This window comes from Mustela lutreola, chromosome Y (assembly GCF_030435805.1).
Source record: "Mustela lutreola isolate mMusLut2 chromosome Y, mMusLut2.pri, whole genome shotgun sequence".
Classification (NCBI taxonomy): Eukaryota; Metazoa; Chordata; class Mammalia; order Carnivora; family Mustelidae; genus Mustela; species Mustela lutreola.
The window spans coordinates 630,096-655,405 of NC_081309.1; positions in this window are offsets into that span (position 1 = coordinate 630,096).

The following is a 25,310-nucleotide window of genomic DNA, read 5'->3' on the forward strand; positions in this document are numbered from 1 at the left end:
TGGTGATTACGATGCTGCCTTGGAATCCCCATTGCGAGGAAGGGATGGGCCCTCATGCTTGCCCAGAGGTCTAGGACACATAAGCTCTGGGACGGCATCCCAGCGGGGGGAGGTCCTTCCCGTGCCGATGGTGGTGCTGGGCAGCGGGAGTTAATGAACAAAAGGCCAGCTATCAGGTCTCATGTCTTCCCTGGGGTAAAGACAGAGTGCAAGGCTAGGGAAGGATGAGCCAGCGCCAAACATGGCCAGTGTCTGGGTTTGGGGGATGGCGATGCCAGTCCTCCAGAGGGCTCCCTGGGGATGTCCTCAAGCACATCCACTGCACACAGCAGGGCTGGGCCTGTAGTTCATTTTCCCTTGGACCCCAGTGCCCGTGCTCGCTACCAGTCTGGCAAGGGGCCTGCCTCTTGCTGACGTGGTCATCCTCTCCGGCACAGAAACAATGCTGTGGAGGGAGTGGACGCCATTCCTGTGCCGTCACGTCTCTGATGTCGCATCCCTGCCTGGCCCATATCAGCGTAGCTGGGGCTGCATAATGACCTTTGGCCCTGGTGAGTCTCTGCTTTGCCACAGATGCGGGGCCCTTGGCCCGACTTGGATTTGTATGAATTTCTATCGCGGAGACAATCTGCCTGGGCCCTGGGCCCCGTGTTCTTCAACGTGGAGTGAGATGAGGCCGGGGCTGTCTCAGTAGTCTTCGAGGAGTCCTTGGCTGCCTGCGCCGTAAGCCATGTGTTGACGCATCCTTGGGAACAGAGGAACAGCCCCGCTCTTACAGCCGGCCAGCGAGGGGGAGGGATCTCCGGGGCCACGCCTAGGTCTTCAGGTCACTCATCACTCTCACTCGTCCCACTTTCAAATGCTCTGTGGCTACGGGACGAAAAGGTCAGTCTCTCGCACGGAGCGTAGGCAGGGGAAGCTTTTTAAAAGCTGCCCGTTGTGCCGTCGTCTACATGTCCTAGATGGCTGTGAAGACTCCTTACTGACCGGGGCCGCCTCGCGCCCACGATTGCTAGACCCGGTTCCTGTGTAAGCCCCTGTCTGTTTCCACCCTCTCCTCCGCCGCCGTGACTTCCTCTGTGGCTGTCTGACCGGTGTTTTCAGGGAACACGATTGCTGACCTCTTTGACACCACTGGATGGAGCTCTGCTCAGCGGACCGTTGGCTTCCGCAATCGGGTGTGTGTTGGGGGGTCCCTTCTGCATAGGCGGTATGTCTTTCGGGCCAGTACGCCTTGCACCCTCTGTACGACCAAAGCCTCCCTCTGTGCCTCCGGCCTTCCTCGCTCCGTCGCAGTGTTTCCATCCCCACACCTGCACACTCGTGTCTGTCCTGAACTCTGTCCGTCAATCCCATCGCCCCCCTCGCTCCCCAGCTCTTCTTCTCCCCCTGGGCTATGGTGCTCTCCTCCCAGGCTCCCTGGCTTCCCCCTCTCTCTGTCACCACCGCAGCCTCCCCCATCTGCAAGGCTGTGCTGTTTCGAGGGCACTTCTGCCTCTGGACCCTCAGGACCCTCCTCTAGGTCAGTTTGGATTGCACCAGTCACACCACGCCGGGACCTTTTCAGGGACAGTCTCAGATAATTTGCCTGCTCGCCACAGGCGGCCATGCCTTTTGATCACTGCAGGCGTCCCTCTCTGCACTGAGAGCTAACGTGGGCAACGGAGACACTTGGGCCCACCAAGCAGCCTGCCCTTCATCTCAAGGAAGCTCCTCCTGCTTCTTTCGGCTCCAAAACACCCAGGACACACCCACCCATCCTTGGTATGTGAGGCCCTCCCATGAGACAAGGGCAAGGCTGGCAGCCTTGCCATGCCCCGCGGGGACTTCCTCACACCTCCGGTGGCCGGCGTCCTATGTGGCCCATGATTCCCCCTTGGCGTGCACCTGCATGAGGGGTGGTTCGGACACGAAGGACGTGCTGAGAAAGGACACATGTGCTGTCAATGCGCCCCTGGTGGGTGCGCCATGCCCTCCCCGGCTGGTACTCCACTCAGCGACGGACCCAGACAAAGGGAGCACTCGGAGCAAAGTTGCAAGGAAGACCCCGAGTGCCCTTGGATGAAGGTCTGGCGGCGACGGAAGAGAACGCAAAGAGGAAAAGAGACACAGACGGGAAAGGGAAAGAGGTCGGGCAGAGGAAAGTCCAGCGGGAAAGGGTTTTCGAAGCGGCAGGCTCCCAGAAAGATGCAGTTGGTCCTCGGACTTAAAGTCTGGCCCGTTAGCATGCCTCCCAGTGCCAGTGGGGGATCTGGCTGGGGCCGGCTTAGAAGCTCTGTGTGCACCCTGTTGGCCAGGGACTGTGGCTCTTGGGGCCAGGGTCCTCCTGGCCCTCTTGATCCCAGCGTCCTGGGATCGAGTCCCACATCGGGCTCCTTGCTCAGCAGGGAGCCTGCTTCTCCCTCTGCCTCTGCCTGCCTCTCTGCCTGCCTGTGCTCTCTCCCCCCCTCTCTCTCTGATAAATAAATAAAATCTTAAAAAAAAAATTAAGGGCCAGGACATTGTGTGCAGATTCCTTCTCTGAAGGAAAGCTGGGTGGAACGGGGTGGTGCTGGGGTGTGGAGGGGGGTGGTCCCTGCACGCAGCAGCTTGGTGGTAGGCTCCTTGCTCCCTCCACCGCTGGATTGTTCCAGGGCAAAAGCCCGACAACAGTGACGCGGCACCGTTGGAGCACCAGCCGATGCCCCCAGGGCTTTCCCCGGGTTCCGCTAAGAAGCAGCGTGGGAGGCTTTCGGGCTGCGGGGAGACACTGGATTCAGCCGCTGGATTTCAAATGCTAGCGAGAGGCGAGGGGTCCCAGAGGGACGGATGTGAAAGGGACGAGCGGGACTGTGACACGAGGGCACCGCGGGAAGGCCTACGAGGTGTCTGTGTAGAAACGTTAGGGGTTGGGAGGCACGGAGGGCACCGCTGGGGAGCGTCGCGGGCGGCCTTCCTGGCTAGCTCTGGCGCCTGCAATGGCCCAGGAGGGTGGTGGCCACGCCCACGGCCCTATCCTGGGCGAGACCCCGGAGCACCCGCATCCTCTTGGGGCTCCGAGTCTCTATCGCTCCCAGGACGCATGTGTGACTCCTCCCGGCACGCCGCGCCGCGCGCCGCTTGGTGGCGTCAGCCACCGCCCCGGGTCCCTGTGCGCATGCGTGCCCCAGGCCCGCGCACTCAGACAGGCGGCTGCTGCCCACCGCCGACGCCGGGCGCGGACCTGAGCCTGCGGTTCCCGCCTCTATCGCCTGCCCTCCGCAGCTGCCTGGTTGAGGGGCAGGGCCACATGGAGAGGGAGTCTGGGTCCGGGGAAGGCGGAGCTGCCCCAGAATCCGGGACCACCTTGGTCCCACACGGGGGCGGTGAGGAGGCGGCTGCCCTCAGGGAGACCGGCTCCTGCGGGCACGCGGGGGCGCTTCTGGCCCTGGAGGCTGCCGGTTTGGTGGCAGCGGCTGTGCGGGAAGCTGAGGCCCCGCGTGGCCCAGAGGAGGCCGGCGCTGGGCAGGTGTTGGTGCTTGTGGTGCTGGATATCGTGGGGGAGGTGGAGGTGGTGGCAGTGGAAGACGAGGAGGTGCTGGCCGTGGAAGACGAGGAGGGGGTGGAGGTGGAATGCGAGGAGGTGGAGCTGGAATGCGAGGAGGTGCGGGCGGTGGAAGACGTGGAGGTGCTGGCAGTTGAAGACGAGCAGGTGCTGGCCGTGGAAGACGAGGAGGTGCTGGATGTGGAATGCGAGGAGCTGGTGGTGGTGGAAGACGAGGAGGTGCTGGCGGTGGAAGACGAGGAGGTGGTGGCGGCGGAAGACGAGGAGGTGCTGGCGGCGGAAGACGAGGAGGTGGTGGCGGTGGAAGACGAGGAGGTGGCGCAAGCAGAGCGGGTCGAGAAGCCGAAGGAGCTGTCGCAGGCAGAGCCGGTGCCGCGGCCCGACACAGCCGGGGCCGCCCTTGCCGCGCTGCAGGTGGTTCAGGAAGCGCTCCGCTCTGTGGATGTCCAAGCCACCAGGGCCTACCTGCGGCTCAAGCGCAGGATGAATCAGAAGCGGAGTGGTCACCTGGCTCGAAGGAGGGCCATCATCCAGGGCATCCCTGGCTTCTGGGCACGCGCCGTATCCTTCCTTCATCGCGCCCGCTCGGTTTTGGCCCCTGGGGAGGACAGTGGGAGCAGGGCAGCAGGGAGCAGAGCCTGAGCCTGAGCCAGGGGCTAGAGAAGTGCGAAGCTGGGCCGGGCTCCCCCAACCATGGCACCCACCCCTCCAGCAATGGGCACCTGCCAGCAGTAGGCTGCTGGGCCAGCAGGGAGCGCAAAGCCCTGAGCCCTGGGTCTACCCTTCTACTGCACTGCCTAGGGGGCCGGGGTCCAGCAGTGGCTGGTCCGGGAGGAGGTGGGTGCGGGTGTGCGCGTTGGCGGGAAAGCCAGAGCCTGAGACCTGTGGAGTCCTCTGTGAGTGGAAGCTCCGCGCCAGTGCTTTGGGGCTGCAGCACCCCCACACGCCTCTGCGGTCCCGGAACCCGTGTCAACACTCTGGACCCCTAGTGAAGCCCAGCCCACTTGGCTCAGAGCACATGTTGGAAGGAAAGGATTTGGGGTAAATGGGGCAGATGGAGAGGCTGCCCGCCTCGTTCCGTGTCCTTCAAACCGTGTATCGTTGCCGAGTTCCCGGAGACCTCCGGTTCTGTGGTGCGCTTGCACTCATTGAGAGTCAGTCAGCAGGCTGCCTGATTTCAGCGGGCCCCGGGACCCTGGACACGGTGCCCCGGGTGCTACCAACTCTGTCTCCACAGGCCCTCCTGAAGCCGGCCGAGGCCCCTGGCCCAGGTGTTCCCAGACACGTTTCCTCCCTCCCTGCCTCTCCCTCTCCATGTCCCCCACCCGCGCTCGCTCGCTCGCTCGCTCTCTCTCTGTCTCTCTCTCTCAACCCTCCCAGCCCTCCGTCTATGTCTGTCGTCAGGGTTTGGGTGTCTCTGTCTCTCTGTCTCCTTCCTCCCGCCGTACCCCTTTCCTCCCTTTGTGGCTGACTCTGCCAGGCCCTTGCTCGAGACCCTGGGTGTGCAGCCATGCTGCAAGCGAGCGGAGCAGCCCCCTTGTGGGCACAGAAGGTCCCTCAAGGGCCCAGGGCCTCGGGTGAGCACACAAGCAAACGGGGCCGTGAGGGGGACCGAGACCATCCAAACATCCAGAGTGGTGACTGACTGCCTCCTGGCCCAGCCGAGCACGGGCACAGGCCAGAGAGGACGTAGGCAGGGAGAGCGGACGGGCTCTTGACCTTGCCCTCCTGGGCCCCGGGAGCCTCAGCCCTGTTGATCCTCCAAGCCCTGCGATGCCCCAGGGCAGAGCATGGGTGACGAAAGGGCAAGCGCTGGGGAGGTTGGGACGGGGAAGTGCCTGCTGTTTCTGCACAGGCCGCCTTCCGTCCCTGGCTCTCAGTCGGGAAGGGCCGGGGCGTTCCTGGTTCTCTTCCCGGCGCCCTTGACGTCGAGGCTCCTTGACCCAAGGCAGATCCTGAATCACCCCCAGTTATCAGCTGTGATAGGTGACCAGGACACAGACATGCTCAGCTACATGACCAATTTAGAGGTTAGCCCTGGAGCCAGAGGCCAGCGGTGGTGCCTTGGGAGTGGGGGTGGAGCTGGAGTGGGTGCGTTTGAGTTGCTGAGAGTTGCGGTCAGTCATTCACGCAGAACACCTAGGGTCAACGACCCCTCCCCCTCCCCCTTCTCTTGCTTCGGCAGGTGGAGGAACTGGGTCGTCCCAAGTACCGCTGCAGGTTGATGTTTTACTTTGGGAGCAACCCCTACTTCCAGAACGACGTGATCGTTAAGGAGTATCACCTTAGCATCGGCGGTAGGTGTGGGCTTGAGGTGCAGAGGAGCTGGCGGAGGGCTTCCCGGCATGAGGGCCCGGGGGTGGAAAGGGAAGAGTGTGGGGTCCTCGGGCAGTGCAGGGATTTGGCACAGGAAGGGGGACAGGTCGTCGGTTGAGAGCGAGAGCTGGCGTGGGTCCTAGGCCTCGGAGAGCCTCCCTTAAGTTTCCTCGTCCCGCAGGATATCGGGAGACTCGTTGCACTCCAGTCCAGTGGTTCTGGGATTATGAACGTGGTGCTGCCAGCCGCAGGCGAGACCCCAGCGGCCTGAACTTCTTCAACTGGTTGTGTGACCCCAGCTGCCCAGGGTCCAACAGGATCGCCGGGGTGAGGCCCCTGCGCCTTCGTCAGCAGCGCAGATGCTGGAGTCCCGACTGCTGGGCAACGGGGTCGGGGGCCCCGTGCTCAGCTCACCTTTTGTCCCCTACCAGATCATCATCGAGGACCTGTGGCCCAATCCGTTGCAGTACTACCCGAGGCTGGAAGGCGGCGCCTGGGAATGAGCTGAGAGGACGACCTGTCGGTGAGGAGCCAGGAGGGCTGGGTCCAGAGCCCTGTGGGCAGGGGTGCCAGGGGACAGTCAATTTAGTGGCGGGGAAACTGAGGCTCAGAGGAGCTTGGACCCATGGAGCAGGGGGCAGGGTGGGAAGTGAGCCTGCGGGAACTCAGAGCGCACACACAGGGCCGAGGATGGGTCTAGTCCGGCAGGTTCATGCCTGCCATGCTGTCCTTCGGAAAACCCCTGGCCAATCCGGACAAGCAAGGCTCCCCCAGCCCATTTTCCTGAAGTGTCTCCCATGGCTGTCGGCCTCTCTCTCGGTCCTCCTGCCGCTCGTTCGGTTGGCGATGGCCTGCCTGTCTTTGGGAGTCGGGCTCCTTGTCCCAGCCCACTCTTGGACCACGACTCCCTGACGGCCGTCCACATGCCTGAGCACCGCGTGTCCTCCCACATCGTTCACATGTCCTTGGGAATGGTCCCAGGCCATCCCAAGCAGGGTCACGGTGCCCTGGCTGTGGAGGAACTGGGATCCCACGAGTACAAGGCATGCTCACAACATCACGTTCACTATCCCTGGCATCATACATTTTCACAAATAGCTAAGACTTTTGTGTGTATTTTCATGTTTCTCTGTGTGTGTGTGTATGTGTCTGTGTGTGCGTGCGTGTGTGTCTGTGTGTCTGTGTGTGTGTGTTCAGGCATGGCAGCCGTGAGGAAGTGGACATCACAGAGCATCCGCGTTGCACCACCAAGAAGAATCTGATGAGGCCTCCACCGTTGAGAGACCTGCATGGGCTCTTCTCCGTGGTGCTCAGCCTGCACGGGACAGCAAAAGGGACAAGGAGCAGCAGGGGCAGCGCTAGAGAGGATCCTGCCCCTAGCTGCAGGGTCAGGGAGAAGGGCCATAAACAAGTTACAAAGCACCTTGTGTCCATGTGTGGTTTTATATTGGGGGCACAGGAAATGGCAAGGAGGCAAGAAGCCTGGTGGGACCCTCCAACCCCCATCCTGTTGGATTCCATGGGAGGGGTGATGGAGAGCAAGGGGCCAGGGCACAGCCGTTCTTGGCCTGCGGACAGAACCCCACCCTTCCAAGCAGGATCTGGCAGAGGAAGGGAAGAGGCGGGGCTCTCTTGGGAAGTCTTGCTCTGTAGAGCGGGGCACACAGGAGGGGTAAGGTGCTACCGAGTGGGGCCCTGGGGTCCCCTGGTCTCCTCGTACCACCGTATTCACATGGCTCGGAGAGCTTATTCTGTTGCCCTTCAACCTGGAACTGTGCCCTGCATTGCTGAGTTGCAATGCCATGCATCTTCTTGGTCAGCTCCAGCGCAAAACCAAGGGTCGTGGGAGGAGCAAAGATGAGGCGGTCGCTCACGGTCCCTCCCTGTGGCAACAGATCCTCCTGCAGTGCAGGGGACAGTTCCACGGATGTGTGAGGGAACGCAGGTGTGCTCCATGGGATGGCGGACATCCTGAGTGTTTATGTGTGAGGGAGCCGCTGAGGGCAGGTCCGCGCCTGCACACGGACGTGTGTGTGTGTGTGTGTGTGTGTGTGTGTGTGTGTGAGTGTGTGTGTGAAGGGGCAATGGGGAATGGCCCTATGCCCTCGACCATGTGTATGCATTGTGTGCCTCCCCTCAGTAAACAATCTGTAGTGCATGTGTGTGTGTCTGTGTCTCTCTGGGGCCTCCTTTGTACAAGGGCTGGACAGCTATGGTGTGTGTTTTGGGTGTATGTTTCCATGCGCAGTTCTGTGTCCAGTGTTTGGGCTGAGGGTACATGAGTCCGTGACAGAGATAGGATGTGTGCTGGGAATGAGTGTGGGTTTGCATGGGCTTTTGTGTGCGTGCGTGCACGTGTGGGTGTGCTTGAGCGGTTGAGTGTGCATTTCTATGTCAGGGAGGTCGTGTGTTTTCCTCGCATGTGTCTGCATCCTCAGGGAGTGTGCGTTGGAGTATGTGTTTTAGACAGGTGAGAATGTCTGTGTGTCCAATTCTGTGGATGTTTATGGATTGCAGGGCACCAGGGGCAGACTTCTTTTTTGAGCAGGGTCAACTGTGTACGCCTATGCCGGAGACCTTGGATGTGTTGTCGTGTGTGCGTGTGCTTGCAAGCATAGCTGTGTGTGGGGGAGGGCAGGGATGCATGCCTGCGTGTGCTCCGTGTGTGTGTTTTGTGTATGAGCGTAGAGCTCGTTGTGATTGTATAATTGTGTCAGTGTGTGTGTGTGTGTGTGTGTGTGTGTATGAGAGATTGAGAGAGTGGCTACGTGTGTGTTCTTTACGACACAGATGATGGGTTTTGTTTACATGCTTCTGTACCCTTAGGGCTATGAGCGTTTGTGCATGCGCCGATGTGTCACGTTATTATGCCTGTGGGCTCGAGGCCATAGAGGTGGTGGGGAATGCATGTTAGTGTTTTTGGGCACACACGTGTATGATTTTTATGGTGAGGCCAAATGCGTATGCCTGTGCCAGAGACCTTGTGGCAACTGGGTGTGTCCCGAGTGTTTTTGCAAGCGCCTATGTGTCTCCATGCAAGGGATGGTGTGCAGGCCTCAGATCCATATGCACCAGTGTGTATGTAGTGTGTACAGTGGGTTCGCAAACCGCTCGCCTGTCTGCGTGTGTGTGTGTGTGTGTGTGTGTGTGTGTGTGCAGGCTTGTATACACGTGCGTTCTTTGAGGATGCAGAACACGGGATTTGCTTACATTCTGCCCTTTCCTCAAGGGTAAGTTTGTGTGAGTGTGCATGCTCCGATGTGCTGGGGTCAGTTGTGTATGCCTGTCTGCCAGAGGCTTTGGATGTGGTCTCTTGTGTGTGTGTGACTACGAGTGTCCCAGGTCACACCTGGGAACGTCCTTTTGAGTTGGGAACAAATGTCTATGCCTGTGCCAGAGACGTTCTGTGAGAGCTCTATGGTGTGTGTGTGTGTGTGTGTGTGTGTGTGTGTGTGCTTACGAGCACCTCTGTGCCTGCATGCATGTCTGGTGTACGTGCCAGAGTTGCAGAGATACATGTGTGTATTTAGTGTGTTCGGTGTTTTTGCGTGATCACGTGTGTATGTGTGTGTCTGTGTGTTTGAAAGGAGCCCGATGGGGTGTGTTTGTATTTTCACTCCGTGTGTGTGTGTGTGTGTGTGTGCGTGCGTATGTGTGCAGCCGTGTGTGTGTCTGTGTGTACATGTGCCATCTCCTTTCTTTTGTTTCAGGGGCCAGGTGTGGGAATGCAGAGCCCCCTTCTGAGTGCCTGAGTGCCCGTGAGTTCGTGTGTGTGTGTCTGCATATCTGTCCCACCCAGGGAGGTTCACGCTGCTGAGATGTATATGAGGAAGCATCGCCCTTGACCAGAAGCCGTGAAAACTTCCCACGGAGCCTGGTGCCGGGGTGAAAGACAAGGTCGACTGAGGCCCCCGAGGAAAACCACTGAAATGTAGAAGACCGATGTCACCCGTGTTCCTGTATGTTCCTGTGTGGAGGCTCACGAATGAGCTCCTTCTCAGAAAGGAGCAGGTGGTGTGCCTGAGCTCCTGGTGTAAGGTTGGTGCTTACGATGCTGCCTTGGAATCCCCATTCCGAGGAAGGGATGGGCCCTCATGCTTGCCCAGAGGTCTAGGACACATAAGCTCTGGGACGGCATCCCAGCGGGGGGAGGTCCTTCCCGTGCCGATGGTGGTGCTGGGCAGCGGGAGTTGATGAACAAAAGGCCAGCTATCAGGTCTCATGTCTTCCCTGGGGTAAAGACAGAGTGCAAGGCTAGGGAAGGATGAGCCAGCGCCAAACATGGCCAGTGTCTGGGTTTGGGGGATGGCGATGCCAGTCCTCCAGAGGGCTCCCTGGGGATGTCCTCAAGCACATCCACTGCACACAGCAGGGCTGGGCCTGTAGTTCATTGTCCCTTGGACCCCAGTGCCCGTGCTCGCTACCAGTCTGGCAAGGGGCCTGCCTCTTGCTGACGTGGTCATCCTCTCCGGCACAGAAACTATGCTGTGGAGGGAGTGGAGGCCAGGCCTGTGCCGTCACGTCTCTGATGTCGCATCCCTGCCTGGCCCATATCAGCGTAGCTGGGGCTGCATAATGACCTTTGGCCCTGGTGAGTCTCTGCTTTGCCACAGATGCGGGGCCGTTGGCCCGACTTGGATTTGTATGAATTTCTATCGCGGAGACAATCTGCCTGGGCCCTGGGCCCCGTGTTCTTCAACGTGGAGTGAGATGAGGCCGGGGCTGTCTCAGTAGTCTTCGAGGAGTCCTTGGCTGCCTGCTCCGTAAGCCATGTGTTGACGCATCCTTGGGAACAGAGGAACAGCCCCGCTCTTACAACCGGCCAGCGAGGGGGAGGGATCTCCGGGGCCACGCCTAGGTCTTCAGGTCACTCATCACTCTCACTCGTCCCACTTTCAAATGCTCTGTGGCTACGGGACGAAAAGGTCAGTCTCTCGCTCGGAGCGTAGGCAGGGGAAGCTTTTTAAAAGCTGCCCGTTGTGCCGTCATCTACATGTCCTAGATGGCTGTGAAGACTCCTTACTGACCGGGGCCGCCTCGCGCCCACGATTGCTAGACCCGGTTCCTGTGTAAGCCCCTGTCTGTTTCCACCCTCTCCTCCGCCGCCGTGACTTCCTCTGTGGCTGTCTGACCGGTGTTTTCAGGGAACACGATTGCTGACCTCTTTGACACCACTGGATGGAGCTCTGCTCAGCGGACCGTTGGCTTCCGCAATCGGGTGTGTGTTGGGGGGGTCCCTTCTGCATAGGCGGTATGTCTTTCGGGCCAGTACGCCTTGCACCCTCTGTACGACCAAAGCCTCCCTCTGTGCCTCCGGCCTTCCTCGCTCCGTCGCTGTGTTTCCATCCCCACACCTGCACACTCGTGTCTGTCCTGAACTCTGTCCGTCAATCCCATCGCCCCCCTCGCTCCCCAGCTCTTCTTCTCCCCCTGGGCTATGGTGCTCTCCTCCCAGGCTCCCTGGCTTCCCCCTCTCTCTGTCACCACCGCAGCCTCCCCCATCTGCAAGGCTGTGCTGTTTCGAGGGCACTTCTGCCTCTGGACCCTCAGGACCCTCCTCTAGGTCAGTTTGGATTGCACCAGTCACACCAACGCCGGGACCTTTTCAGGGACAGTCTCAGGTAATTTGCCTGCTCGCCACAGGCGGCCATGCCTTTTGCTCACTGCAGGCGTCCCTCTCTGCACTTAGAGCTAACGTGGGCAACGGAGACACTTGGGCCCACCAAGCAGCCTGCCCTTCATCTCAAGGAAGCTCCTCCTGCTTCTTTCGGCTCCAAAACCCCCAGGACACACCCACCCATCCTTGGTATGTGAGGCCCTCCCATGAGGCAAGGGCAAGGCTGGCAGCCTTGCCATGCCCCGCGGGGACTTCCTCACACCTCCGGTGGCCGGCGTCCTATGTGGCCCATGATCCCCCCCTGGCGTGCACCTGCATGAGGGGTGGTTCGGACACGAAGGACGTGCTGAGAAAGGACACATGTGCTGTCAATGCGCCCCTGGTGGGTGCGCCATGCCCTCCCTGGCTGGTACTCCACTCAGCGACGGACCCAGACAAAGGGAACACTCGGAGCAAGGTTGCAAGGAAGACCCCGAGTGCCCTTGGATGAAGGTCTGGCGGCGACGGAAGAGAACGCAAAGAGGAAAAGAGACACAGACGGGAAAGGGAAAGAGGTCGGGCAGAGGAAAGTCCAGCGCGAAAGGGTTTTCGAAGCGGCAGGCTCCCAGAAAGATGCAGTTGGTCCTCGGACTTAAAGTCTGGCCCGTTAGCATGCCTCCCAATGCCAGTGGGGGAGCTGGCTGGGGCCGGCTTAGAAGCTCTGTGTGCACCCTGGTGGCCAGGGACTGTGGCTCTTGGGGCCAGGGTCCTCCTGGCCCTCTTGATCCCAGCGTCCTGGGATCGAGTCCCACATCGGGCTCCTTGCTTAGCAGGGAGCCTGCTTCTCCCTCTGCCTCTGCCTGCCTCTCTGCCTGCCTGTGCTCTCTCCCCCCCTCTCTCTCTGATAAATAAATAAAATCTTAAAAAAAAAAAATTGCAGAGAAAAAAAAAAAATTAAGGGCCAGGACATTGTGTGCAGATTCCTTCTCTGAAGGAAAGCTGGGTGGAACGGGGTGGTGCTGGGGTGTGGAGGGGAGTGGTCCCTGCACGCAGCAGCTTGGTGGTAGGCTCCTGGCTCCCTCCACCGCTGGATTGTTCCAGGGCAAAAGCCCGACAACAGTGACGCGGCACCGTTGGAGCACCAGCCGATGCCCCCAGGGCTTTCCCCGGGTTCCGCTAAGAAGCAGCGTGGGAGGCTTTCGGGCTGCGGGGAGACACTGGATTCAGCCGCTGGATTTCAAATGCTAGCGAGAGGCGAGGGGTCCCAGAGGGACGGATGTGAAAGGGACGAGCGGGACTGTGACACGAGGGCACCGGCGGGAAGGCCTACGAGGTGTCTGTGTAGAAACGTTAGGGGTTGGGAGGCACGGAGGGCACCGCGGGGGAGCGTCGCGGGCGGCCTTCCTGGCTAGCTCTGGCGCCTGCAAGGGCCCAGTAGGGTGGTGGCCACGCCCACGGCCCTATCCCGGGCGAGACCCCGGAGCACCCCCATCCTCTTGGGGCTCCGAGTCTCTATCGCTCCCAGGACGCATGTGTGACTCCTCCCGGCACGCCACGCCGCGCGCCGCTTGGTGGCGTCAGCCACCGCCCCGGGTCCCTGTGCGCATGCGTGCCCCAGGCCCGCGCACTCAGACAGGCGGCTGCTGCCCACCGCCGACGCCGGGCGCGGACCTGAGCCTGCGGTTCCCGCCTCTATCGCCTGCCCTCCGCAGCTGCCTGGGTTGAGGGGCAGGGCCACATGGAGAGGGAGTCTGGGTCCGGGGAAGGCGGAGCTGCCCCAGAATCCGGGACCACCTTGGTCCCACACAGGGGCGGTGAGGAGGCGGCTGCCCTCAGGGAGACCGGCTCCTGCGGGCACGCGGGGGCGCTTCTGGCCCTGGAGGCTGCCGGTTTGGTGGCAGCGGCTGTGCGGGAAGCTGAGGCCCCGCGTGGCCCAGAGGAGGCCGGCGCTGGGCAGGTGTTGGTGCTTGTGGTGCTGGATATCTTGGGGGAGGTGGGGGAGGTGGAGGTGTTGGCGGTGGAAGACGAGGAGGTGCTGGCCGTGGAAGACGAGGAGGGGGTGGAGGTGGAATGCGAGGAGGTGGAGGTGGAATGCGAGGAGGTGCTGGCGGTGGAAGACGTGGAGGTGCTGGCAGTTGAAGACGAGCAGGTGCTGGCCGTGGAAGACGAGGAGGTGCTGGATGTGGAATGCGAGGAGCTGGTGGTGGTGGAAGACGAGGAGGTGCTGGCGGTGGAAGACGAGGAGGTGGTGGCGGCGGAAGACGAGGAGGTGCTGGCGGCGGAAGACGAGGAGGTGGTGGCGGTGGAAGACGAGGAGGTGGCGCAAGCAGAGCGGGTCGAGAAGCCGAAGGAGCTGTCGCAGGCAGAGCCGGTGCCGCGGCCCGACACAGCCGGGGCCGCCCTTGCCGCGCTGCAGGTGGTTCAGGAAGCGCTCCGCTCTGTGGATGTCCAAGCCACCAGGGCCTACATGCGGCTCAAGCGCAGGATGAATCAGAAGCGGAGTGGTCACCTGGCTCGAAGGAGGGCCATCATCCAGGGCATCCCTGGCTTCTGGGCACGCGCCGTATCCTTCCTTCATCGCGCCCGCTCGGTTTTGGCCCCTGGGGAGGACAGTGGGAGCAGGGCAGCAGGGAGCAGAGCCTGAGCCTGAGCCAGGGGCTAGAGAAGTGCGAAGCTGGGCCGGGCTCCCCCAACCATGGCACCCACCCCTCCAGCAATGGGCACCTGCCAGCAGTAGGCTGCTGGGCCAGCAGGGAGCGCAAAGCCCTGAGCCCTGGGTCTACCCTTCTACTGCACTGCCTAGGGGGCCGGGGTCCAGCAGTGGCTGGTCCGGGAGGAGGTGGGTGCGGGTGTGCGCGTTGACGGGAAAGCCAGAGCCTGAGACCTGTGGAGTCCTCTGTGAGTGGAAGCTCCGGGCCAGTGCTTTGGGGCTGCAGCACCCCCACACGCCTCTGCGGTCCCGGAACCCGTGTCAACACTCTGGACCCCTAGTGAAGCCCAGCCCACTTGGCTCAGAGCACATGTTGGAAGGAAAGGATTTGGGGTAAATGGGGCAGATGGAGAGGCTGCCCGCCTCATTCCGTGTCCTTCAAACCGTGTATCGTTGCCGAGTTCCCGGAGACCTCCGGTTCTGTGGTGCGCTTGCACTCATTGAGAGTCAGTCAGCAGGCTGCCTGATTTCAGCGGGCCCCGGGACCCTGGACACGGTGCCCCGGGTGCTACCAACTCTGTCTCCACAGGCCCTCCTGAAGCCGGCCGAGGCCCCTGGCCCAGGTGTTCCCAGACACGTTTCCTCCCTCCCTGCCTCTCCCTCTCCATGTCCCCCACCCGCGGTCGCTCGCTCGCTCGCTCTCTCTCTGTCTCTCTCTCTCAACCCTCCCAGCCCTCCGTCTACGTCTGTCGTCAGGGTTTGGGTGTCTCTGTCTCTCTGTCTCCTTCCTCCCGCCGTACCCCTTTCCTCCCTTTGTGGCTGACTCTGCCAGGCCCTTGCTCGAGACCCTGGGTGTGCAGCCATGCTGCAAGCGAGCGGAGCAGCCCCCTTGTGGGCACAGAAGGTCCCTCAAGGGCCCAGGGCCTCGGGTGAGCACACAAGCAAACGGGGCCGTGAGGGGGACCGAGACCATCCAAACATCCAGAGTGGTGACTGACTGCCTCCTGGCCCAGCCGAGCACGGGCACAGGCCAGAGAGGACGTAGGCAGGGAGAGCGGACGGGCTCTTGACCTTGCCCTCCTGGGCCCCGGGAGCCTCAGCCCTGTTGATCCTCCAAGCCCTGCGATGCCCCAGGGCAGAGCATGGGTGACGAAAGGGCAAGCGCTGGGGAGGTTGGGACGGGGAAGTGCCTGCTGTTTCTGCACAGGCCGCCTTCCGTCCCTGGCTCTCAGTCGGGAAGGGCCGGGGCGTTCCTGGTTCTCTTCCCGGCGCCCTTGACGTCGAGGCTCCTTGACCCAAGGCAGATCCTGAATCACCCCCAGTTATCAGCTGTGATAGGTGACCAGGACACAGACATGCTCAGCTACATGACCAATTTAGAGGTTAGCCCTGGAGCCAGAGGCCAGCGGTGGTGCCTTGGGAGTGGGGGTGGAGCTGGAGTGGGTGCGTTTGAGTTGCTGAGAGTTGCGGTCAGTCATTCACGCAGAACACCTAGGGTCAACGACCCCTCCCCCTCCCCCTTCTCTTGCTTTCCTTCGGCAGGTGGAGGAACTGGGTCGTCCCAAGTACCGCTGCAGGTTGATGTTTTACTTTGGGAGCAACCCCTACTTCCAGAACGACGTGATCGTTAAGGAGTATCACCTTAGCATCGGCGGTAGGTGTGGGCTTGAGGTGCAGAGGAGCTGGCGGAGGGCTTCCCGGCATGAGGGCCCGGGGGTGGAAAGGGAAGAGTGTGGGGTCCTCGGGCAGTGCAGGGATTTGGCAAAGGAAGGGGGACAGGTCGTCGGTTGAGAGCGAGAGCTGGCGTGGGTCCTAGGCCTCGGAGAGCCTCCCTTAAGTTTCCTCGTCCCGCAGGATATCGGGAGACTCGTTGCACTCCAGTCCAGTGGTTCTGGGATTATGAACGTGGTGCTGCCAGCCGCAGGCGAGACCCCAGCGGCCTGTACTTCTTCAACTGGTTGTGTCACCCCAGCTGCCCAGGGTCCAACAGGATCGCCGGGGTGAGGCCCCTGCGCCTTCGTCAGCAGCGCAGATGCTGGAGTCCCGACTGCTGGGCAACGGGGTCGGGGGCCCCGTGCTCAGCTCACCTTTTGTCCCCTACCAGATCATCATCGAGGACCTGTGGCCCAATCCCTTGCAGTACTACCCGAGGCTGGAAGGCGGCGTCTGGGAATGAGCTGAGAGGACGACCTGTCGGTGAGGAGCCAGGAGGGCTGGGTCCAGAGCCCTGTGGGCAGGGGTGCCAGGGGACAGTCAATTTGGTGGCGGGGAAACTGAGGCTCAGAGGAGCTTGGACCCATGGAGCAGGGGGCAGGGTGGGAAGTGAGCCTGCGGGAACTCAGAGCGCACACACAGGGCCGAGGATGGGTCTAGTCCGGCAGGTTCATGCCTGCCATGCTGTCCTTGGGAAAACCCCTGGCCAATCCGGACAAGCAAGGCTCCCCCAGCCCATTTTCCTGAAGTGTCTCCCATGGCTGTCGGCCTCTCTCTCGGTCCTCCTGCCGCTCGTTCGGTTGGCGATGGCCTGCCTGTCTTTGGGAGTCGGGCTCCTTGTCCCAACCCACTCTTGGACCACGACTCCCTGACGGCCGTCCACATGCCTGAGCACCGCGTGTCCTCCCACATCGTTCACATGTCCTTGGGAATGGTCCCAGGCCATCCCAAGCAGGGTCACGGTGCCCTGGCTGTGGAGGAACTGGGATCCCACGAGTACAAGGTATGCTCACAACATCACGTTCACTATCCCTGGCATCATACATTTTCACAAATAGCTAAGACCTTTGTGTGTATTTTCATGTTTCTCTGTGTGTGTGTGTGTGTGTGTGTGTGTGTGTGTTTGTCTGTGTGTGTGTTTGTCTGTGTGTGAGTGTGTGTGTCAAGGCATGGCAGCCGTGTGGAAGTGGACATCACAGAGCATCCGCGTTGCACCATCAAGAAGAATCTGATGAGGCCTCCACCGTTGAGAGACCTGCATGGGCTCTTCTCCGTGGTGCTCAGCCTGCACGGGACAGCAAAAGGGACAAGGAGCAGCAGGGGCAGCGCTAGAGAGGATCCTGCCCCTAGCTGCAGGGTCAGGGAGAAGGGCCATAAACAAGTTACAAAGCACCTTGTGTCCATGTGTGGTTTTATATTGGGGGCACAGGAAATGGCAAGGAGGCAAGAAGCCTGGTGGGACCCTCCAACCCCCATCCTGTTGGATTCCATGGGTGGGGTGATGGAGAGCAAGGGGCCAGGGCACAGCCGTTCTTGGCCTGCGGACAGAACCCCACCCTTCCAAGCAGGATCTGGCAGAGGAAGGGAAGAGGCGGGGCTCTCTTGGGAAGTCTTGTTTTGTAGAGCGGGGCACACAGGAGGGGTAAGGTGCTCCCGAGTGGGGCCCTGGGGTCCCCTGGGCTCCTCGTACCACCGTATTCACATGGCTCGGAGAGCTTATTCTGTTGCCCTTCAACCTGGAACTGTGCCCTGCATTGCTGAGTTGCAATGCCATGCATCTTCTTGGTCAGCTCCAGCGCAAAACCAAGGGTCGTGGGAGGAGCAAAGATGAGGCGGTCGCTCACGGTCCCTCCCTGTGGCAACAGATCCTCCTGCAGTGCAGGGGACAGTTCCACGGATGTGTGAGGGAACGCAGGTGTGCTCCATGGGATGGCGGACATCCTGAGTGTTTATGTGTGAGGGAGCCGCTGAGGGCAGGTCCGCGCCTGCAAACGGACGTGTGTGTGTGTGTGTGTGTGTGTGTGTGTGTGTGAGTGTGTGTGTGAAGGGGCAATGGGGAATGGCCCTATGCCCTCGACCATGTGTATGCATTGTGTGCCTCCCCTCAGTAAACAATCTGTAGTGCATGTGTGTGTGTCTGTGTCTCTCTGGGGCCTCCTTTGTACAAGGGCTGGACAGCTATGGTGTGTGTTTGGGGTGTATGTTTCCATGCGCAGTTCTGTGTCCAGTGTTTGGGCTGAGGGTACATGAGTCCGTGACAAGAGATAGGATGTGTGCTGGGAATGAGTGTGGGTTTGCATGGGCTTTTGTGTGCGTGCGTTTACGTGTGGGTGTGCTTGAGCGGTTGAGTGTGCATTTCTATGTCAGGGAGGTCGTGTGTTTTCCTCGCATGTGTCTGCATCCTCAGGGAGTGTGCGTTGGAGTATGTGTTTTAGACAGGTGAGAATGTCTGTGTGTCCAATTCTGTGGATGTTTATGGATTGCAGGGCACCAGGGGCAGACTTCTTTTTTGAGCAGGGTCAACTGTGTACGCCTATGCCGGAGACCTTGGATGTGTTGTCGTGTGTGCGTGTGCTTGCAAGCATAGCTGTGTGTGGGGGAGGGCAGGGATGCATGCCTGCGTGTGCTCCGTGTGTGTGTTTTGTGTATGAGCGTAGAGCTCGTTGTGATTGTATAATTGTGTCAGTGTGTGTGTGTGTGTGTGTGTGTGTATGAGAGATTGAGAGAGTGGCTACGTGTGTGTTCTTTATGACACAGATGATGGGTTTTGTTTACATGCTTCTGTACCCTTAGGGCTATGAGCGTTTGTGCATGCGCCGATGTGTCACGTTATTATGCCTGTGGGCTCGAGGCCATAGAGGTGGTGGGGAATGCATGTTAGTGTTTTTGGGCACACACGTGTATGATTTTTATGGTGAGGCCAAATGCGTATGCCTGTGCCAGAGACCTTGTGGCAACTGGGTGTGTCCCGAGTGTTTTTGCAAGCGCCTATGTGTCTCCATGCAAGGGATGGTGTGCAGGCCTCAGATCCATATGCACGAGTGTGTATGTAGTGTGTACAGTGGGTTCGCAAACCGCTCGCCTGTCTGCGTGTGTGTGTGTGTGTGTGTGTGTGTGTGTGTGCAGGCTTGTATACACGTGCGTTCTTTGAGGATGCAGAACAAGGGATTTGCTTACATTCTGCCCTTTCCTCAAGGGTAAGTTTGTGTGAGTGTGCATGCTCCGATGTGCTGGGGTCAGTTGTGTATGCCTGTCTGCCAGAGGCTTTGGATGTGGTCTCTTGTGTGTGTGTGACTACGAGTGTCCCAGGTCACACCTGGGAATGTCCTTTTGAGTTGGGACCAAATGTCTATGCCTGTGCCAGAGACGTTCTGTGAGAGCTCTATGGTGTGTGTGTGTGTGTGTGTGTGTGTGTGTGCTTACGAGCACCTCTGTGCCTGCATGCATGTCTGGTGTACATGCCAGAGTTGCAGAGATACATGTGTGTATTTAGTGTGTTCGGTGTTTTTGCGTGAGCACGTGTGTATGTGTGTGTCTGTGTGTTTGAAAGGAGCCCGATGGGGTGTGTTTGTATTTTCACTCCGTGTGTGTGTGTGTGTGTGTGTGCGCGCGTATGTGTGCAGCCGTGTGTGTGTCTGTGTGTACATGTGCCATCTCCTTTCTTTTGTTTCAGGGGCCAGGTGTGGGAATGCAGAGCCCCCTTCTGAGTGCCTGAGTGCCCGTGTGTTCGTGTGTGTGTGTCTGCATATCTGTCCCACCCAGGGAGGTTCACGCTGCTGAGATGTATATGAGGAAGCATCGCCCTTGACCAGAAGCCGTGAAAACTTCCCACGGAGCCTGGTGCCGGGGTGAAAGACAAGGTCGACTGAGGCCCCCGAGGAAAACCACTGAAATGTAGAAGACCGATGTCACCCGTGTTCCTGTATGTTCCTGTGTGGAGGCTCACGAATGAGCTCCTTCTCAGAAAGGAGCAGGTGGTGTGCCTGAGCTCCTGGTGTAAGGTTGGTGCTTACGATGCTGCCTTGGAATCCCCATTCCGAGGAAGGGATGGGCCCTCATGCTTGCCCAGAGGTCTAGGACACATAAGCTCTGGGACGGCATCCCAGCGGGGGGAGGTCCTTCCCGTGCCGATGGTGGTGCTGGGCAGCGGGAGTTGATGAACAAAAGGCCAGCTATCAGGTCTCATGTCTTCCCTGGGGTAAAGACAGAGTGCAAGGCTAGGGAAGGATGAGCCAGCGCCAAACATGGCCAGTGTCTGGGTTTGGGGGATGGCGATGCCAGTCCTCCAGAGGGCTCCCTGGGGATGTCCTCAAGCACATCCACTGCACACAGCAGGGCTGGGCCTGTAGTTCATTGTCCCTTGGACCCCAGTGCCCGTGCTCGCTACCAGTCTGGCAAGGGGCCTGCCTCTTGCTGACGTGGTCATCCTCTCCGGCACAGAAACTATGCTGTGGAGGGAGTGGAGGCCAGGCCTGTGCCGTCACGTCTCTGATGTCGCATCCCTGCCTGGCCCATATCAGCGTAGCTGGGGCTGCATAATGACCTTTGGCCCTGGTGAGTCTCTGCTTTGCCACAGATGCGGGGCCGTTGGCCCGACTTGGATTTGTATGAATTTCTATCGCGGAGACAATCTGCCTGGGCCCTGGGCCCCGTGTTCTTCAACGTGGAGTGAGATGAGGCCGGGGCTGTCTCAGTAGTCTTCGAGGAGTCCTTGGCTGCCTGCGCCGTAAGCCATGTGTTGACGCATCCTTGGGAACAGAGGAACAGCCCCGCTCTTACAGCCGGCCAGCGAGGGGGAGGGATCTCCGGGGCCACGCCTAGGTCTTCAGGTCACTCATCACTCTCACTCGTCCCACTTTCAAATGCTCTGTGGCTACGGGACGAAAAGGTCAGTCTCTCGCACGGAGCGTAGGCAGGGGAAGCTTTTTAAAAGCTGCCCGTTGTGCTGTCGTCTACATGTCCTAGATGGCTGTGAAGACTCCTTACTGACCGGGGCCGCCTCGCGCCCACGATTGCTAGACCCGGTTCCTGTGTAAGCCCCTGTCTGTTTCCACCCTCTCCTCCGCCGCCGTGACTTCCTCTGTGGCTGTCTGACCGGTGTTTTCAGGGAACACGATTGCTGACCTCTTTGACACCACTGGATGGAGCTCTGCTCAGCGGACCGTTGGCTTCCGCAATCGGGTGTGTGTTGGGGGGGTCCCTTCTGCATAGGCGGTATGTCTTTCGGGCCAGTACGCCTTGCACCCTCTGTACGACCAAAGCCTCCCTCTGTGCCTCCGGCCTTCCTCGCTCCGTCGCTGTGTTTCCATCCCCACACCTGCACACTCGTGTCTGTCCTGAACTCTGTCCGTCAATCCCATCGCCCCCCTCGCTCCCCAGCTCTTCTTCTCCCCCTGGGCTATGGTGCTCTCCTCCCAGGCTCCCTGGCTTCCCCCTCTCTCTGTCACCACCGCAGCCTCCCCCATCTGCAAGGCTGTGCTGTTTCGAGGGCACTTCTGCCTCTGGACCCTCAGGACCCTCCTCTAGGTCAGTTTGGATTGCACCAGTCACACCAACGCCGGGACCTTTTCAGGGACAGTCTCAGATAATTTGCCTGCTCGCCACAGGCGGCCATGCCTTTTGCTCACTGCAGGCGTCCCTCTCTGCACTGAGAGCTAACGTGGGCAACGTAGACACTTGGGCCCACCATGCAGCCTGCCCTTCATCTCAAGGAAGCTCCTCCTGCTTCTTTCGGCTCCAAAACCCCCAGGACACACCCACCCATCCTTGGTATGTGAGGCCCTCCCATGAGGCAAGGGCAAGGCTGGCAGCCTTGCCATGCCCCGCGGGGACTTCCTCACACCTCCGGTGGCCGGCGTCCTATGTGGCCCATGATCCCCCCCTGGCGTGCACCTGCATGAGGGGTGGTTCGGACACGAAGGACGTGCTGAGAAAGGACACATGTGCTGTCAATGCGCACCTGGTGGGTGCGCCATGCCCTCCCCGGCTGGTACTCCACTCAGCGACGGACCCAGACAAAGGGAGCACTCGGAGCAAAGTTGCAAGGAAGACCCCGAGTGCCCTTGGATGAAGGTCTGGCGGCGACGGAAGAGAACGCAAAGAGGAAAAGAGACACAGACGGGAAAGGGAAAGAGGTCGGGCAGAGGAAAGTCCAGCGGGAAAGGGTTTTCGAAGCGGCAGGCTCCCAGAAAGATGCAGTTGGTCCTCGGACTTAAAGTCTGGCCCGTTAGCATGCCTCCCAGTGCCAGTGGGGGATCTGGCTGGGGCCGGCTTAGAAGCTCTGTGTGCACCCTGGTGGCCAGGGACTGTGGCTCTTGGGGCCAGGGTCCTCCTGGCCCTCTTGATCCCAGCGTCCTGGGATGGAGTCCCACATCGGGCTCCTTGCTCAGCAGGGAGCCTGCTTCTCCCTCTGCCTCTGCCTGCCTCTCTGCCTGCCTGTGCTCTCTCCCCCCCCCTCTCTCTGATAAATAAATAAAATCTTAAAAAAAAAATTAAGGGCCAGGACATTGTGTGCAGATTCCTTCTCTGAAGGAAAGCTGGGTGGAACGGGGTGGTGCTGGGGTGTGGAGGGGGGTGGTCCCTGCACGCAGCAGCTTGGTGGTAGGCTCCTGGCTCCCTCCACCGCTGGATTGTTCCAGGGCAAAAGCCCGACAACAGTGACGCGGCACCGTTGGAGCACCAGCCGATGCCCCCAGGGCTTTCCCCGGGTTCCGCTAAGAAGCAGCGTGGGAGGCTTTCGGGCTGCGGGGAGACACTGGATTCAGCCACTGGATTTCAAATGCTAGCGAGAGGCGAGGGGTCCCAGAGGGACGGATGTGAAAGGGACGAGCGGGACTGTGACACGAGGGCACCGCGGGAAGGCCTACGAGGTGTCTGTGTAGAAACGTTAGGGGTTGGGAGGCACGGAGGGCACCGCTGGGGAGCGTCGCGGGCGGCCTTCCTGGCTAGCTCTGGCGCCTGCAAGGGCCCAGGAGGGTGGTGGCCACGCCCACGGCCCTATCCTGGGCGAGACCCCGGAGCACCCCCATCCTCTTCGGATCCGAGTCTCTATCGCTCCCAGGACGCATGTGTGACTCCTCCCGGCACGCCGCGCCGCGCGCCGCTTGGTGGCGTCAGCCACCGCCCCGGGTCCCTGTGCGCATGCGTGCCCAGGCCCGCGCACTCAGACAGGCGGCTGCTGCCCACCGCCGACGCCGGGCGCGGACCTGAGCCTGCGGTTCCCGCCTCTATCGCCTGCCCTCCGCAGCTGCCTGGTTGAGGGGCAGGGCCACATGGAGAGGGAGTCTGGGTCCGGGGAAGGCGGAGCTGCCCCAGAATCCGGGACCACCTTGGTCCCACACGGGGGCGGTGAGGAGGCGGCTGCCCTCAGGGAGACCGGCTCCTGCGGGCACGCGGGGGCGCTTCTGGCCGTGGAGGCTGCCGGTTTGGTGGCAGCGGCTGTGCGGGAAGCTGAGGCCCCGCGTGGCCCAGAGGAGGCCGGCGCTGGGCAGGTGTTGGTGCTTGTGGTGCTGGATATCGTGGGGGAGGTGGAGGTGGTGGCAGTGGAAGACGAGGAGGTGCTGGCCGTGGAAGACGAGGAGGGGGTGGAGGTGGAATGCGAGGAGGTGGAGGTGGAATGCGAGGAGGTGCGGGCGGTGGAAGACGTGGAGGTGCTGGCAGTTGAAGACGAGCAGGTGCTGGCCGTGGAAGACGAGGAGGTGCTGGATGTGGAATGCGAGGAGCTGGTGGTGGTGGAAGACGAGGAGGTGCTGGCGGTGGAAGACGAGGAGGTGGTGGCGGCGGAAGACGAGGAGGTGCTGGCGGCGGAAGACGAGGAGGTGGTGGCGGTGGAAGACGAGGAGGTGGCGCAAGCAGAGCGGGTCGAGAAGCCGAAGGAGCTGTCGCAGGCAGAGCCGGTGCCGCGGCCCGACACAGCCGGGGCCGCCCTTGCCGCGCTGCAGGTGGTTCAGGAAGCGCTCCGCTCTGTGGATGTCCAAGCCACCAGGGCCTACCTGCGGCTCAAGCGCAGGATGAATCAGAAGCGGAGTGGTCACCTGGCTCGAAGGAGGGCCATCATCCAGGGCATCCCTGGCTTCTGGGCACGCGCCGTATCCTTCCTTCATCGCGCCCGCTCGGTTTTGGCCCCTGGGGAGGACAGTGGGAGCAGGGCAGCAGGGAGCAGAGCCTGAGCCTGAGCCAGGGGCTAGAGAAGTGCGAAGCTGGGCCGGGCTCCCCCAACCATGGCACCCACCCCTCCAGCAATGGGCACCTGCCAGCAGTAGGCTGCTGGGCCAGCAGGGAGCGCAAAGCCCTGAGCCCTGGGTCTACCCTTCTACTGCACTGCCTAGGGGGCCGGGGTCCAGCAGTGGCTGGTCCGGGAGGAGGTGGGTGCGGGTGTGCGCGTTGGCGGGAAAGCCAGAGCCTGAGACCTGTGGAGTCCTCTGTGAGTGGAAGCTCCGCGCCAGTGCTTTGGGGCTGCAGCACCCCCACACGCCTCTGCGGTCCCGGAACCCGTGTCAACACTCTGGACCCCTAGTGAAGCCCAGCCCACTTGGCTCAGAGCACATGTTGGAAGGAAAGGATTTGGGGTAAATGGGGCAGATGGAGAGGCTGCCCGCCTCGTTCCGTGTCCTTCAAACCGTGTATCGTTGCCGAGTTCCCGGAGACCTCCGGTTCTGTGGTGCGCTTGCACTCATTGAGAGTCAGTCAGCAGGCTGCCTGATTTCAGCGGGCCCCGGGACCCTGGACACGGTGCCCCGGGTGCTACCAACTCTGTCTCCACAGGCCCTCCTGAAGCCGGCCGAGGCCCCTGGCCCAGGTGTTCCCAGACACGTTTCCTCCCTCCCTGCCTCTCCCTCTCCATGTCCCCCACCCGCGCTCGCTCGCTCGCTCGCTCTCTCTCTGTCTCTCTCTCTCAACCCTCCCAGCCCTCCGTCTATGTCTGTCGTCAGGGTTTGGGTGTCTCTGTCTCTCTGTCTCCTTCCTCCCGCCGTACCCCTTTCCTCCCTTTGTGGCTGACTCTGCCAGGCCCTTGCTCGAGACCCTGGGTGTGCAGCCATGCTGCAAGCGAGCGGAGCAGCCCCCTTGTGGGCACAGAAGGTCCCTCAAGGGCCCAGGGCCTCGGGTGAGCACACAAGCAAACGGGGCCGTGAGGGGGACCGAGACCATCCAAACATCCAGAGTGGTGACTGACTGCCTCCTGGCCCAGCCGAGCACGGGCACAGGCCAGAGAGGACGTAGGCAGGGAGAGCGGACGGGCTCTTGACCTTGCCCTCCTGGGCCCCGGGAGCCTCAGCCCTGTTGATCCTCCAAGCCCTGCGATGCCCCAGGGCAGAGCATGGGTGACGAAAGGGCAAGCGCTGGGGAGGTTGGGACGGGGAAGTGCCTGCTGTTTCTGCACAGGCCGCCTTCCGTCCCTGGCTCTCAGTCGGGAAGGGCCGGGGCGTTCCTGGTTCTCTTCCCGGCGCCCTTGACGTCGAGGCTCCTTGACCCAAGGCAGATCCTGAATCACCCCCAGTTATCAGCTGTGATAG